The 17,832-nt window shown below is 47.3% G+C and overlaps 1 protein-coding gene across 1 annotated transcript in view; it reads right to left on the reverse strand.

The window, feature by feature from the left end:
• Positions 1-17,832, reverse strand: part of LOC139582537 (signal-induced proliferation-associated 1-like protein 1) — a 246,065-nt gene that overhangs the window by 135,624 nt on the left and 92,609 nt on the right. Inside the window, exon 2 of the mRNA XM_071412624.1 lies at positions 7,076-7,135. The gene's annotated coding sequence lies outside the window, so the exon portion shown is untranslated. The remainder of the gene's footprint in view (positions 1-7,075; positions 7,136-17,832) is intronic.

Consider the following 17,832-nt stretch of genomic DNA (forward strand, 5'->3'; position numbering starts at 1 on the left):
CAGTATGACAACACCAGAGGCTGGGTAGGAGGAGGAGGTTTTACATGAAGACAGTGTGACAACACCAGAGGCTGGGTAGGAGGAGGAGGTTTTACATGAAGACAGTATGACAACACCAGAGGCTGGGTAGGAGGAGGAGGTTTTACATGAAGACAGTATGACAACACCAGAGGCATGGTAATAGGAGGAGCTTTTACATGAAGACAGTATGACAACATCAGAGGCTGGGTAGTAGGAGGTTTTACATGAAGACAGTGTGACAACACCAGAGGCTGGGTAGGAGGAGGTTTTACATGAAGACAGCGTGACAACACCAGAGGCTGGGTAGGAGGAGGAGGTTTTACATGAAGACAGTATGACAACACCAGAGGCTGGGTAGGAGGAGGTTTTACATGAAGACAGTATGACAACACCAGAGGCTGGGTAATAGGAGGAGGTTTTACATGAAGACAGTATGACAACACCAGCGGCTGGGTAGTAGGAGGAGGTTTTACATGAAGACAGTATGACAACACCAGAGGCATGGTAGGAGGAGGAGGTTTTACATGAAGACAGTATGACAACACCAGAGGCTGGGTAGGAGGAGGTTTTACATGAAGACAGTATGACAACACCAGAGGCTGGGTGGTAGGAGGTTTTACATGAAGACAGTATGACAACACCAGAGGCTGGGTAATAGGAGGAGGTTTTACATGAAGACAGTATGACAACACCAGAGGCTGGGTAATAGGAGGAGGTTTTACATGAAGACAGTGTGACAACACCAGAGGCTGGGTGGTAGGAGGTTTTACATGAAGACAGTATGACAACACCAGAGGCTGGGTAGGAGGAGGAGGTTTTACATGAAGACAGTATGACAACACCAGAGGCTGGGTAGTAGTAGGAGGTTTTACATGAAGACAGTATGACAACACCAGAGGCTGGGTGGTAGGAGGTTTTACATGAAGACAGTATGACAACACCAGAGGCTGGGTAGGAGGAGGAGGTTTTACATGAAGACAGTATGACAACACCAGAGGCTGGGTAATAGGAGGAGGTTTTACATGAAGACAGTATGACAACACCAGAGGCTGGGTAGGAGGAGGAGGTTTTACATGAAGACAGTATGACAACACCAGAGGCTGGGTAGGACGTTACTTTTGATTTTGACCCCCCCCCCCCCTTTGTTCAGGGGCACATTATTCCATTTCTGTTAGCCACATGTCTGTGGAACTTGTTCAGTTTATGTCTCAGTTGTTGAATCTTGTTATGTTTATACAAATATTTACACACGTTAAATTTGATGAAAATAAAACGCAGCTGACAGTGAGAGGACGTTTCTTTTTTTACTGAGTTTAGATGTACTGTGTGTGTTGGGCTGATGGAACCATTGGGTTATGCCTTCAAGTCAATCCCTTTATTCAGACGTTAACATTATCACAATGCTTACAGATGGGAGTATAGTCTACTGCTTATCGGAGCGAGGAAGAGCAGCGTTGCATTTTCATCACCAATGTCTTTATTTCACCTAGACGAGAACATTATTCATGCATTTCTCATAACCCCACAGACGGGCTTATCATATTCATCATTGTTCCAGGAAGGTGTTATCAACGGAGGTGGTGTGAAACTGAGAGACCGGCTCTCCTATAACCAACACCACCAGCTCTCCTCCTGTAACGCCGAGAGACCAGCTCTTCTCCTGTAACGCTGAGAGACCAGCTCTCCTCCTGTAACGCCGAGAGACCAGCTCTCCTCCTGTAACGCTGAGAGACCAGCTCTCCTCCTGTAACGCTGAGAGACCAGCTCTCCTCCTGTAATGCTGAGAGACCAGCTCTCCTCCTGTAACGCCGAGAGACCAGCTCTCCTCCTGTAACGCCGAGAGACCGGCTCTCCTCCTGTAACGCCGAGAGACCAGCTCTCCTCCTGTAATGCTGAGAGACCAGCTCTCCTCCTGTAACGCCGAGAGACCGGCTCTCCTATAACCAACACCACCAGCTCTCCTCCTGTAATGCCGAGAGACCAGCTCTTCTCCTGTAACGCTGAGAGACCAGCTCTCCTCCTGTAACGCCGAGAGACCAGCTCTCCTATAACCAACACCACCAGCTCTCCTCCTGTAACGCCGAGAGACCAGCTCTCCTATAACCAACACCACCAGCTCTCCTCCTGTAACGCCGAGAGACCAGCTCTCCTCCTGTAACGCTGAGAGACCAGCTCTTCTCCTGTAACGCTGAGAGACCAGCTCTCCTCCTGTAACGCCGAGAGACCAGCTCTCCTCCTGTAACACCGAGAGACCAGCTCTCCTCCTGTAACGCCGAGAGACCAGCTCTCCTCCTGTAATGCCGAGAGACCAGCTCTCCTCCTGTAATGCTGAGAGACCAGCTCTCCTCCTGTAACGCCGAGAGACCGGCTCTCCTATAACCAACACCACCAGCTCTCCTCCTGTAATGCTGAGAGACCAGCTCTCCTCCTGTAATGCCGAGAGACCAGCTCTCCTCCTGTAACGCCGAGAGACCGGCTCTCCTATAACCAACACCACCAGCTCTCCTCCTGTAATGCCGAGAGACCAGCTCTCCTCCTGTAACGCTGAGAGACCAGCTCTCCTCCTGTAACGCTGAGAGACCAGCTCTCCTCCTGTAACGCTGAGAGACCAGCTCTCCTCCTGTAACGCTGAGAGACCAGCTCTCCTCCTGTAACGCTGAGAGACCAGCTCTCCTCCTGTAACGCTGAGAGACCAGCTCTCCTCCTGTAACGCTGAGAGACCAGCTCTCCTCCTGTAACGCTGAGAGACCAGCTCTCCTCCTGTAACGCTGAGAGACCAGCTCTCCTTCTGTAACGCTGAGAGACCAGCTCTCCTCCTGTAACGCTGAGAGACCAGCTCTCCTCCTGTAACGCCGAGAGACCAGCTCTCCTCCTGTAATGCTGAGAGACCAGCTCTCCTCCTGTAACGCCGAGAGACCAGCTCTCCTCCTGTAACGCTGAGAGACCAGCTCTCCTCCTGTAACGCCGAGAGACCAGCTCTCCTATAACCAACACCACCAGCTCTCCTCCTGTAACGCCGAGAGACCAGCTCTCCTCCTGTAACGCTGAGAGACCGGCTCTCCTATAACCAACACCACCAGATCTATCAATATAATTTGCATAGGTGGCTAATGTGGATTTAAATCTGAAAAGTCAAATTGTTTACAAAAAAGTCTGAGCCTCCCAGGCTCATGTTACCCAGGGTTAAGAACATACATTATAGACTAATAATATTACAGTTTATTGAATTGTATTACAGCCGCAATTTATTCCACGGATCCCTAAAATCTGTTTAATCTGTTGTTAGTAATATTCTTATTTTCTTTTTAAAAGACTCCCTGCAGTACCTCCTGGGCTAGAAACCTGGGTTTTAAGTGTATGAGTGGTCTGATGGACGTGAGGTCTAAAACACCTTCCAGCCTGTGGTTATCCACAATGCACTTGGGCTCCAGGTTGATCCCATTAACGCTCTGAACTCTTTTCCCATCACCGCTCTTCCAAAAGACACACACCTGTCAAAAAAACATCCCATTCTCCCAGCTGTCTGTCCGTGTGACTAACTCAAAAGGCATTCTGTAGTCTGAACACACACAGACACGATCCTCAGCAGCTCAAATCAAAGCCTTCTCATTACCCCCGGTTAGAGGCTAGCGAAAGGCAGGAAGAGCAGTGTGTCACGCTAGACAAGCCCTAATCACAGTGTTCAGCAGAATAATGGCTCTGTGTAGCCGTCCACTCTCTCAGGAAGGAGAACGAAAAGATAACCCTGCTGTAAATCTAGATTTCATCCTAGTTTTACATTTGGAGAAAGGATTTGGTGTTTGTAGCACGACTACGTCCATGTTGCCTGTGATAAACAGATGATACAGAGGACCCAGGATGCTCATCTAGGCTCTTCCACTGTTATCAGTGTCTGTTTGTAGACCTGAATGACGCTTCATATTTTAACCTCACTAATTACGAAAAACTTCACCACCATTTCCCATTCCCAGTCATTTATTGGGTAAATCACCAACGTTTCAGGCATCACTGTGCCTTCTTCAGGGTAATATCATGAATACTTGTACCAGGTTATGTAGACAAACAGCGCGATTAGTTTGTTTACATAACCTGGTTCAAGTATTCATGACATTACCCTGAAGAAGGCACAGTGATGCCTGAAACATTGGTGATTTACCCAATAAATGACAAGAGAGTTTATATTTAGAGTGTGCGACTCTTTATTTTTGATCGTTTATTCGCCGTTAGTCAGCACCGCCACACAAAATGTTTTTTTATGGGTGTGCGACAGCTCATGTTGTTTATTCTATAATTCCCCATTTCACCTACTTTCCCTACTCCGTCTCTCTCCGCTTCCAATTTAGAGTACAGGGTGAGTAGGAGGAGAACGATAGCAGCTTCCCGAGACAGCAGCTCCAGCAAAGCTGGGAGGAGGAGGAGGAGAAGGAGGAGAAGGATTGCAGCTTCCCGAGACAGCAGCTCCAGCAAAGCTGGGAGGAGGAGGAGGAGGATAGCGTTTGTTAGGAACACTACATGCTATTCTACCTTGATATGAGAAGATGAGGGTCGCCTACTCACTACTTTCCTCCCGTAAAACACAAGTGTTACTGTTCTAAAAGCCCCATGAGTCTTTGTAAAAGGTGTTCTGTTCTGCTGAGATGAAAAATGGTTGGTTCTGAAGTGGTTGAGTGGAGGCAGAGAGGACATCTAACAGCCATTTGGGTAGATGGGAAAATTCTCAATAGCTCTCCTTTCCTTTTTACTAGTTAATACTGGATTTAAATACAATACAGAGACACAATTTCTAATAAAATAAAAAAACACTTTACTTCACATAATAACATCCCACCGGTCCAAGATAGGAAATAGAACTCTTGGAACACCAACTACAATGCCAGAGGAAACAGAACAGCACAGCAGTATCCTTGACAACCAACCATTTAACATTTTAGTCATTTAGCAGATGCTCTTATCCAGAGCCACTTACAGGAGCGATTCAAGTTAAGTGCTCTAATAACTTAGTGCTCTAGCTCAAGAGCACATTGACAGATTGGTTTGAATCGCCGAGCCGACTAGGTGAACAGTGACCTTTCGGGTTACTGTCCCAACTCTCTTAAAACCTCTTGAAGCTAGGGGGCAGAATTTTTATGTTTGGAAAAACAAAATCCCATTGTAAGCTGCCTATTTCTCAGGTCCAGATGCTAGAATATGCATATAATTGACAGAGTAGGATAGAAAACAATCTAAAGTTTCCAAAACTGTCAAAATATTGTCTGTGAGTATAACAGAACTGATTTTGCAGGCAAAAACCTGAGGAAATCCAACCCGGAAGTGACTCTTATTTTGAAAAATCATTGTTCCATTGCCTGCCTTTCGTCCATTTAAAGGGATATCAACCAGATTCCTTTTCCTGTGGCTTCCTCAGTGTGTGAACAGTCTTAAGACAGTTCAAGCTTTTATTCTGAAAAATGAGCGAGATTTATCAAATCGCGTCAGTGGATGGCCGATGTCCTTCCATTATCTTTCTCTCCAGTATTGAATAGTTTACAGTCCGGTTGAAATATTATCGATTGTTTATTTAAAAAACAACCTGAGGATTGATTATTAAAAATGTTTGACATGTTTCTACGAACTTTACGGATACTATTGGAATTTTCGTCAAGCCTTGATGACCTGCCTAAGGCTGTGGAATACTGAACATAACGCACCAAACAAATTGAGTTTTTTTTATATAAAAATAATCTTTATCGAACAAAAGGAACATTTATTGTGTAACTGGGAGTCTCGTGAGTGCAAACATCCGAAGATCATCCAAGGTAAGCGATTCATTTTATTGCTTTTCTGACTTTCGTGACCAATCTACATTGCTGCTAGGTGTCTGTAATGTTTTGTCTAGTGATCGATAAGCTCACACAAACGCTTGGATTGCTTTCGCTGTAAAGCATATTTTAAAAATCTAACACGACAGGTGGATTAACAACAAGCTACGCTGTGTTTTGCTATACAGTGATCCCTCGCCACTTCGCGGTTCACTTATCGCGGATTCGCTATTTCGCGGATTTTCATAATGCATTTTTTTTTTTTTTTTGGTGCATTGTGCTCTGCATTCTGATTCGCTAAAAACTCACTCCCGCTTCTTGTATCAAAACATGCTACGAATTGTGCTACCATCGTAATCGATGGTGGCATGTCGGTGTACAAGGATCTTTTTGCAAAGAAGAAAAAAGAGCGACAACAGCTGCCTATCACTATGTTCTTCTCCCGAACAAACACACCTGCACCGCGGGCTTCAGAAGAAGAGAACACTGCAGAGCGCAGTCAGGATGCAGCGGCCCAGTCTGAAGAGCAGTGAAACGGCCTACACGTGAGTCACTGTATTTGTATACATGTAATAGTTGCTAATTGTAAAAAAAAAAAAAGTTTTCTATTTCGCGGATTTCACTTATCGCGGGTCATTTTCGGAACGTAACCCCCGCGATAAACGAGGGATTACTGTATTGCACTTGTGATTTCATGAATATAAATATTTTTAGCAATTCTTTTTTAATTTGGCGCTCTGCAATTAAGCGGTTGGTGATGAAAATGATCCCGCTAAAGGGATCCGTGTGTCAAGATTAACTGCTAGGCTACCTGCTGCCCAGTGCTAGAATCTACAGTGAATTTAAAACCCTGCTCAGAGAGCCGCATAAAGGAATCATTTATGAGAACAATCCCTTTAACAGTCAGTCATAAACAATCCCTTTAACAGTCAGTCATAGACAATCCCTTTAACAGTCAGTCAAACAATCCCTTTAACAGTCAGTCAAACAATCCCTTTAACAGTCAGTCAAACAATCCCTTTAACAGTCAGTCATAAACAATCCCTTTAACAGTCAGTCATAAACAATCCCTTTAACAGTCAGTCATAAACACTCCCTTTAACAGTCAGTCATAAACAATCCCTTTAACAGTCAGTCATAAACAATCCTTTTAACAGTCAGTCATAAACAATCCCTTTAACAGTCAGTCAGTCATAAAAAACAATGTCATAGAAACATTGGCTAAAACCTTTAAAGGAACATTGAAGCCTACTTACAAAAGGTGTCAGTGTCTGGTACATTCTCCTGTCCTGTGTGTGTCAGTCTCTCAGGATGACCTGGAGGAAAAGGAGGGACATTTCAGGATCAAAACAGGAACTAAAACAATATGTCATTATGGGAGAACGTCACAGCAATCTCTTCTCTTCAGCATTCTGGACATGCATCCAACCAATCGAAAACATGCCTGCATTTGTCCAACCAAATCAAAAAATATCAAGCCATCCGTCCGTCCGAACCAACCCAAAACATCCATGAATCATATCTAGCCTGATCCCAGATCTGGTTTTGCTCTCTTGCCAACTCCTACGGCCATGTTTTGGCATTTCAAAGACCATAGGAATTGTCTACACAGCATTAAAAACAAAATCTGGGACCGGAGAGTTTCCCAAATGGTGTGTTACTTTTGACCAGAGTCCTATGGGTAGTGCACTATATAGGGACAAGTTTGTCATTTGGGACAGAGCACAGGCTAGCATTACATCACCTCGTGGGTCTGAAGTTCCACCCAACAGCAGAACCAAGTTCTGACATCGAGACACCACGTGAGAGTCAACTTGGCAGAGAGTCAACTTGGTGCAGAACTAAAATGAGATAAATGTAGCAAAATAGCACATCCCAAAATAACACCACTGCCTGAAAACCCAGAGGGGGGGGGGGGGGTCGCTCAAGTAACCAATAGGGCTGAGAGAAAGAGTCCCTCAGGAGTGAAAGAGGGGGAGAGAGAAGGAGATCCTAGTCATATCAGCAACCCATCCTACAGTGGTGGCTGCCATTAGATTCCCCCACTTTCTAAGTTTCTCTTCAGAGACATTCATCTTTGTCACATCCTTCTATGACATGTTCTGTTTTAGAGCAGTGTTCTCCTGTGAATGACGTTTTCTGAGCTCCTCACAGGGAGTTGTTCAATAACAGACGATAACAGTCTTTTGACTGTAAGACAACAGGCTTCTTCCTATCGTTGTATGTTTCTCAAAGCTCTTAATGAAACATTTCCGTTCCTTGTATGCGTGCAACGTATTTTCTGTTGGTCACGTCATTTTACTGTTTGGGGGGGGGGGGGGGGGGGACAAAATCGAACCATTTGTGAACCGGTTAATGAGGGTGGGTTAGTCAGCAGAAATATTGACCAAAATGTGCATCCCTACTATGGGTAGTATTAAAACAACCATGGTATCTCCCCTGTGTACCCAGGCATCTGCCATCAGTCTTTAAACGTCCAGACTCACCTCCCACCCGCTCTCTCCCTCCCCTTCTACCTCCCCGTCAGGGTTTTCCAAGAGGATCCATTCGGCTCTGGAAACAGATATGGTTCTGCCTCCTACACACACATCTGGAGAGTCTCTAACAGCTACAGATCCAGACAGCAGGGGATGCTGGGATGGGGATTGTTTAAAAAAATCTGAGAGAGGTCTTAACACAAGTTAGGCTGCAATGGACTGCACAACTCTCCTAACCGTTGGTGTGTGTGTGTGTGTGTGTGTGTGTGTGTGTGTGTGTGTGTGTGTGTGTACGCTCTTACTCCTTAAAAAGGCCTTATCGGTGGTCTGTGAGAGCGTGACCAGTAGAAACACCGGGCAGTCTATACAACAAATCATCAAATCTAAATGTTATTTGTCACACGCCACACGAAGATCCTCAACTCAATTTACGCAAATAACTAAGTGGAAGCGCGAGGCTGTTTTGGTGCCCTGGCTACCACGCTGTGAACAGTGGGAATCGAACCGGTGCACATGTGCAGATACTGTGTGTGACTGTGTAGCTCGCTATGAAAGATGTTGTCGGAAGAAAGGCAACTAAATCGGTATCCTCCGTTCCAAAAATACTGAATCTTAAGAGTCGATACCAAATCTTGACATTCAGAAATAGGAGTAGACGTACAAGGAGTAGAAGAATAAATTATTTTGGAGTTGACTCTCCCACCACTACGTACGTCATCGCCGTTAACGTTGGGTAAAAATGGCAGAGAAAGGCCAGCGACAGCAGCAAAGTCCTGTATGACAATAATTTGAGAAGTTAAATGAGAAGGAAATGCAGACTTTGGGAGGTGGAATTGAGGGACAGTAATGGTAGTAAAGGTACATCTGAAAGGGGACGCACGATGAGACCCAAACCGGGCAGAAGGGCATTGTGTATTCTTATCGTTTTAACAGAAAAACATTTTTTTTTAAATGGCAGTTTAAACGTAACAAAAATGTTCAATATGTCACATCACTACTCTAAAGTAACTCCTTATAGTAGTGAACGTTATTATTACAAACTTATAGTAGTGAACGTTATTATTACAAACTTATAGTAGTGAACGTTATTATTACAAAGTTATCAGATACACACATGGACACTGACACGGGACACTGGCAGCCACCATCACACACACTGTAACAGGACACTGGCAGATGTTATCACACACACAGTAACAGGACACTGGCAGATGCTATCACACACACTGTAACAGGACACTGGCATCCGCCATCACACACACTGTAACAGGACACTGGCATCCGCCATCACACACACTGTAACAGGACACTGGCAGATGTTATCACACACACTGTAACAGGACACTGGCAGATGTTATCACACACACAGTAACAGGACACTGGCAGATGATATCACACACACTGTAACAGGACACTGGCATCTGCCATCACACACACTGTAACAGGACACTGGCAGATGTTATCACACACACAGTAACAGGACACTGGCAGATGTTATCACACACACAGTAACAGGACACTGGCAGATGCTATCACACACACTGTAACAGGACACTGGCAGATGTTATCACACACACAGTAACAGGACACTGGCAGATGTTATCACACACACAGTAACAGGACACTGGCAGATGCTATCACACACACTGTAACAGGACACTGGCATCCGCCATCACACACACTGTAACAGGACACTGGCAGATGTTATCACACACACAGTAACAGGACACTGGCAGATGTTATCACACACACAGTAACAGGACACTGGCAGATGCTATCACACACACTGTAACAGGACACTGGCATCCGCCATCACACACACTGTAACAGGACACTGGCAGATGCTATCACACACACTGTAACAGGACACTGGCATCCGCCATCACACACACTGTAACAGGACACTGGCAGATGTTATCACACACACAGTAACAGGACACTGGCAGATGTTATCACACACACAGTAACAGGACACTGGCAGATGCTATCACACACACTGTAACAGGACACTGGCATCCGCCATCACACACACTGTAACAGGACACTGGCAGATGCTATCACACACACTGTAACAGGACACTGGCATCCGCCATCACACACACTGTAACAGGACACTGGCAGATGTTATCACACACACTGTAACAGGACACTGGCAGATGCTATCACACACACTGTAACAGGACACTGGCATCCGCCATCACACACACTGTAACAGGACACTGGCATCCGCCATCACACACACTGTAACAGGACACTGGCAGATGTTATCACACACACAGTAACAGGACACTGGCAGATGTTATCACACACACTGTAACAGGACACTGGCAGCCGCCATCACACACACTAACTGGCCACTGGCAGATGTTATCACACACACAGTAACAGGACACTGGCAGATGTTATCACACACACAGTAACAGGACACTGGCAGATGTTATCACACACACTGTAACAGGACACTGGCATCCGCCATCACACACACTGTAACAGGACACTGGCAGCCGCCATCACACACACTAACTGGCCACTGGCAGATGTTATCACACACCAATTTCCTTGTGAGTGTGTGTTTCCTGTGGTGTGCTGGGGCAGCAACAGACTGCCTGTCTGACGCATACCAACACACACACACACACACACACACACACACACACACACACACACACACACACACACACACACACACACACACACACACACACACACACACACACACACACACACACACACACACACCTGGTCACTCAGAGCATGCTGATGATGAAATACCAAGGGACAACAGCAGGAATGTTGGGCGTTCCCAAACCAAACACTGGAAGATGCCTCTCCACGTTCTGGTTGGTAAATGACGATGGGTCCAGCCTGCCAGGCTTCGGTTAGTTAAGACAGAGATATTTTTCCACTAGAATCTAGAGATCGGAGGTGGTTTATCATTACTGTCATTCCTCTACCAGTCGGATCCACCATCTGGCCAAACATAGTCAGTATGTGTGTTCTCAGACACCAACAGCCCCACCCAAGTGCTTGTCTAGTGTCTCTGCTGCTCTGTGTGATACACGGGGGATGGGACTTGGTGTACACACTAGCGGTGTAGAGAACAACGTCAAAACATTTACATGAAGTTGGGATTCTTATCATTTAGAAAAATACCCCCCCCCCTCTCCCCCACTTAATTAAAATGACAGTTCAGTTATCACAAAACATATTATTATCCGTGTTTAAAGGCCTGAGGAAGTTGTATAACTCAAATAAAACCAGAGAGGAAGAGGAGAACTTGAGGCTATTTGGTGAAATTGCAAAGCATGACAAGACACTGTGAGGTGCAGATTACCAAAACGTGAACACGCTTCTCCCTGGCCTGCATGACAAGACACTGTGAGATGCAGATTACCAAGACGTGAACACGCTTCTCCCTGGCCTGCATGACAAGACACTGTGATGCAGATTACCAAGACGTGAACACGCTTCTCCCTGGCCTGCATGACAAGACACTGTGATGCAGATTACCAAGACGTGAACACGCTTCTCCCTGGCCTGCATGACAAGACACTGTGAGGTGCAGATTACCAAGACGTGAACACGCTTCTCCCTGGCCTGCATGACAAGACACTGTGAGGTGCAGATTACCAAGACGTGAACACGCTTCTCCCTGGCCTGCATGACAAGACACTGTGATGCAGATTACCAAGACGTGAACACGCTTCTCCCTGGCCTGCATGACAAGACACTGTGAGGTGCAGATTACCAAGACGTGAACACACTTCTCCCTGGCCTGCATGACAAGACACTGTGAGGTGCAGATTACCAAGACGTGAACACACTTTTCCCTGGCCTGCATGACAAGACACTGTGAGGTGCAGATTACCAAGACGTGAACACACTTCTCCCTGGCCTGCATGACAAGACACTGTGAGGTGCAGATTACCAAGACGTGAACACGCTTCTCCCTGGCCTGCATGACAAGACACTGTGATGCAGATTACCAAGACGTGAACACGCTTCTCCCTGGCCTGCATGACAAGACACTGTGAGGTGCAGATTACCAAGACGTGAACATGCTTCTCCCTGGCCTGCATGACAAGACACTGTGATGCAGATTACCAAGACGTGAACACGCTTCTCCCTGGCCTGCATGACAAGACACTGTGATGCAGATTACCAAGACGTGAGCACGCTTCTCCCTGGCCTGCATGACAAGACACTGTGATGCAGATTACCAAGACGTGAACACGCTTCTCCCTGGCCTGCATGACAAGACACTGTGATGCAGATTACCAAGACGTGAGCACGCTTCTCCCTGGCCTGCATGACAAGACACTGTGATGCAGATTACCAAGACGTGAACACGCTTCTCCCTGGCCTGCATGACAAGACATTGTGATGCAGATTACCAAGACGTGAGCACGCTTCTCCCTGGCCTGCATGACAAGACACTGTGATGCAGATTACCAAGACGTGAGCACGCTTCTCCCTGGCCTGCATGACAAGACACTGTGATGCAGATTACCAAGACGTGAACACGCTTCTCCCTGGCCTGCATGACAAGACACTGTGATGCAGATTACCAAGACGTGAACACGCTTCTCCCTGGCCTGCATGACAAGACACTGTGATGCAGATTACCAAGACGTGAGCACGCTTCTCCCTGGCCTGCATGACAAGACACTGTGAGGTGCAGATTACCAAGACGTGAGCACGCTTCTCCCTGGCCTGCATGACAAGACACTGTGATGCAGATTACCAAGACGTGAACACGCTTCTCCCTGGCCTGCATGACAAGACACTGTGATGCAGATTACCAAGACGTGAACACGCTTCTCCCTGGCCTGCATGACAAGACACTGATGCAGATTACCAAAACGTGAACATGCTTCTCCCTGGCCTGCATGACAAGACACTGTGATGCAGATTACCAAGACGTGAACACGCTTCTCCCTGGCCTGCATGACAAGACACTGTGAGGTGCAGATTACCAAGACGTGAACACACTTTTCCCTGGCCTGCATGACAAGACACTGTGAGGTGCAGATTACCAAGACGTGAACATGCTTCTCCCTGGCCTGCATGACAAGACACTGTGATGCAGATTACCAAGACGTGAACACGCTTCTCCCTGGCCTGCATGACAAGACACTGTGATGCAGATTACCAAGACGTGAACACGCTTCTCCCTGGCCTGCATGACAAGACACTGTGAGGTGCAGATTACCAAGACGTGAACATGCTTCTCCCTGGCCTGCATGACAAGACACTGTGATGCAGATTACCAAGACGTGAACACGCTTCTCCCTGGCCTGCATGACAAGACACTGTGATGCAGATTACCAAGACGTGAGCACGCTTCTCCCTGGCCTGCATGACAAGACACTGTGATGCAGATTACCAAGACGTGAGCACGCTTCTCCCTGGCCTGCATGACAAGACACTGTGATGCAGATTACCAAGACGTGAACACGCTTCTCCCTGGCCTGCATGACAAGACACTGTGAGGTGCAGATTACCAAGACGTGAACATGCTTCTCCCTGGCCTGCCTGACAAGACACTGTGATGCAGATTACCAAGACGTGAACACGCTTCTCCCTGGCCTGCATGACAAGACACTGTGAGGTGCAGATTACCAAGACGTGAACACGCTTCTCCCTGGCCTGCATGACAAGACACTGTGAGGTGCAGATTACCAAGACGTGAACACACTTTTCCCTGGCCTGCATGACAAGACACTGTGAGGTGCAGATTACCAAGACGTGAACACGCTTCTCCCTGGCCTGCATGACAAGACACTGTGATGCAGATTACCAAGACGTGAACACGCTTCTCCCTGGCCTGCATGACAAGACACTGTGATGCAGATTACCAAGACGTGAACATGCTTCTCCCTGGCCTGCATGACAAGACACTGTGATGCAGATTACCAAGACGTGAACACGCTTCTCCCTGGCCTGCATGACAAGACACTGTGAGGTGCAGATTACCAAGACGTGAACATGCTTCTCCCTGGCCTGCATGACAAGACACTGTGATGCAGATTATCAAGACGTGAACACGCTTCTCCCTGGCCTGCATGACAAGACACTGTGATGCAGATTACCAAGACGTGAGCACGCTTCTCCCTGGCCTGCATGACAAGACACTGTGATGCAGATTACCAAGACGTGAGCACGCTTCTCCCTGGCCTGCATGACAAGACACTGTGATGCAGATTACCAAGACGTGAGCACGCTTCTCCCTGGCCTGCATGACAAGACACTGTGATGCAGATTACCAAGACGTGAACACGCTTCTCCCTGGCCTGCATGACAAGACACTGTGATGCAGATTACCAAGACGTGAACACGCTTCTCCCTGGCCTGCATGACAAGACACTGTGATGCAGATTACCAAGACGTGAACACGCTTCTCCCTGGCCTGCATGACAAGACACTGTGAGGTGCAGATTACCAAGACGTGAACACACTTCTCCCTGGCCTGCATGACAAGACACTGTGAGGTGCAGATTACCAAGACGTGAACACACTTTTCCCTGGCCTGCATGACAAGACACTGTGAGGTGCAGATTACCAAGACGTGAACACGCTTCTCCCTGGCCTGCATGACAAGACACTGTGATGCAGATTACCAAGACGTGAACATGCTTCTCCCTGGCCTGCATGACAAGACACTGTGATGCAGATTACCAAGATGTGAACACGCTTCTCCCTGGCCTGCATGACAAGACACTGTGAGGTGCAGATTACCAAGACGTGAACATGCTTCTCCCTGGCCTGCATGACAAGACACTGTGATGCAGATTACCAAGACGTGAACACGCTTCTCCCTGGCCTGCATGACAAGACACTGTGATGCAGATTACCAAGACGTGAGCACGCTTCTCCCTGGCCTGCATGACAAGACACTGTGATGCAGATTACCAAGACGTGAGCACGCTTCTCCCTGGCCTGCATGACAAGACACTGTGATGCAGATTACCAAGACGTGAACACGCTTCTCCCTGGCCTGCATGACAAGACACTGTGATGCAGATTACCAAGACGTGAGCACGCTTCTCCCTGGCCTGCATGAAAAGACACTGTGATGCAGATTACCAAGACGTGAGCACGCTTCTCCCTGGCCTGCATGACAAGACACTGTGAGGTGCAGATTACCAAGACGTGAACATGCTTCTCCCTGGCCTGCATGACAAGACACTGTGATGCAGATTACCAAGACGTGAACACGCTTCTCCCTGGCCTGCATGACAAGACACTGTGAGGTGCAGATTACCAAGACGTGAACATGCTTCTCCCTGGCCTGCATGACAAAACACTGTGATGCAGATTACCAAGACGTGAACACGCTTCTCCCTGGCCTGCATGACAAGACACTGTGAGGTGCAGATTACCAAGACGTGAACACACTTCTCCCTGGCCTGCATGACAAGACACTGTGATGCAGATTACCAAGACGTGAACACGCTTCTCCCTGGCCTGCATGACAAGACACTGTGATGCAGATTACCAAGACGTGAACACGCTTCTCCCTGGCCTGCATGACAAGACACTGTGATGCAGATTACCAAGACGTGAGCACGCTTCTCCCTGGCCTGCATGACAAGACACTGTGATGCAGATTACCAAGACGTGAACACGCTTCTCCCTGGCCTGCATGACAAGACACTGTGATGCAGATTACCAAGACGTGAACACGCTTCTCCCTGGCCTGCATGACAAGACACTGTGATGCAGATTACCAAGACGTGAACACGCTTCTCCCTGGCCTGCATGACAAGACACTGTGATGCAGATTACCAAGACGTGAGCACGCTTCTCCCTGGCCTTCATGACAAGACACTGTGATGCAGATTACCAAGACGTGAACACGCTTCTCCCTGGCCTGCATGACAAGACACTGTGATGCAGATTACCAAGACGTGAGCACGCTTCTCCCTGGCCTGCATGACAAGACACTGTGATGCAGATTACCAAGACGTGAGCACGCTTCTCCCTGGCCTGCATGACAAGACACTGTGAGGTGCAGATTACCAAGACGTGAACATGCTTCTCCCTGGCCTGCATGACAAGACACTGTGATGCAGATTACCAAGACGTGAACACGCTTCTCCCTGGCCTGCATGACAAGACACTGTGAGGTGCAGATTACCAAGACGTGAACATGCTTCTCCCTGGCCTGCATGACAAGACACTGTGATGCAGATTACCAAGACGTGAACACGCTTCTCCCTGGCCTGCATGACAAGACACTGTGAGGTGCAGATTACCAAGACGTGAACACACTTCTCCCTGGCCTGCATGACAAGACACTGTGATGCAGATTACCAAGACGTGAACACGCTTCTCCCTGGCCTGCATGACAAGACACTGTGATGCAGATTACCAAGACGTGAACACGCTTCTCCCTGGCCTGCATGACAAGACACTGTGATGCAGATTACCAAGACGTGAGCACGCTTCTCCCTGGCCTGCATGACAAGACACTGTGATGCAGATTACCAAGACGTGAACACGCTTCTCCCTGGCCTGCATGACAAGACACTGTGATGCAGATTACCAAGACGTGAACACGCTTCTCCCTGGCCTGCATGACAAGACACTGTGATGCAGATTACGAAGACGTGAACACGCTTCTCCCTGGCCTGCCCGGACTCTTCACTAACAATGTAAGTGTGTGTTAAGACTTCAGTCTGTCGCACGTAGAATATCCAAGTCTAATCTATAACAGTAGCCTGTATAGATTAGGCTTTTCAGACATAATGTGGCCCCTTGAAAGCATCCTGTCTGTCTGTCTGTCTGTCTGTCTAGGTAGGTTACACTACGGTTTTTTAAACGCAGACACGAAAACCTTCTCTTCTGATATGAACAGACATTTAACTTGTCTGTAAAGAAATGCCTCATCTGAAGCCAGACTTAAATCCATCACTAGGCAACCAGAAATGTCAATCAAATAATATTGAGCTGCTGCCTGCCTCCTGCACACAGACCATTCCTTCCAAAAAAAAATGTAGAAAAGGAGTTTAAAGTTTGTTAAATACAATGATTTACCAAGACATTTAGTAGAAATAAAACACATCTAACTACCATATACAACAACAACACAGCAGCAGCACACCAATCAGCAACGTGTATTGTTGTCAGGGAAACAACGCTGAACATTCCGGAGCAGAATTCTACTGTCTGAAAACAGAGGCTTCTGACGCACTGCTTTGTTTTAGTGTCTGAAAGGGTATTAATGTCGCTATCGACCCGTTAGCGTAGCTGCATTGTGTCTGTAAAGGGTATTAATGTCGCTATCGACCCGTTAGCGTAGCTGCATTGTGTCTGTAAAGGGTATTAATGTCGCTATCGACCCGTTAGCGTAGCTGCATTGTGTCTGTAAAGGGTATTAATGTCGCTATCGACCCGTTAGCGTAGCTGCATTGTGTCTGTAAAGGGTATTAATGTCGCTATCGACCCGTTAGCGTAGCTGCATTGTGTCTGTAAAGGGTATTAATGTCGCTATCGACCCGTTAGCGTAGCTGCATTGTGTCTGTAAAGGGTAT

Source organism: Salvelinus alpinus, chromosome 8, assembly GCF_045679555.1.
Source record: "Salvelinus alpinus chromosome 8, SLU_Salpinus.1, whole genome shotgun sequence".
NCBI lineage: Eukaryota > Metazoa > Chordata > Actinopteri > Salmoniformes > Salmonidae > Salvelinus > Salvelinus alpinus.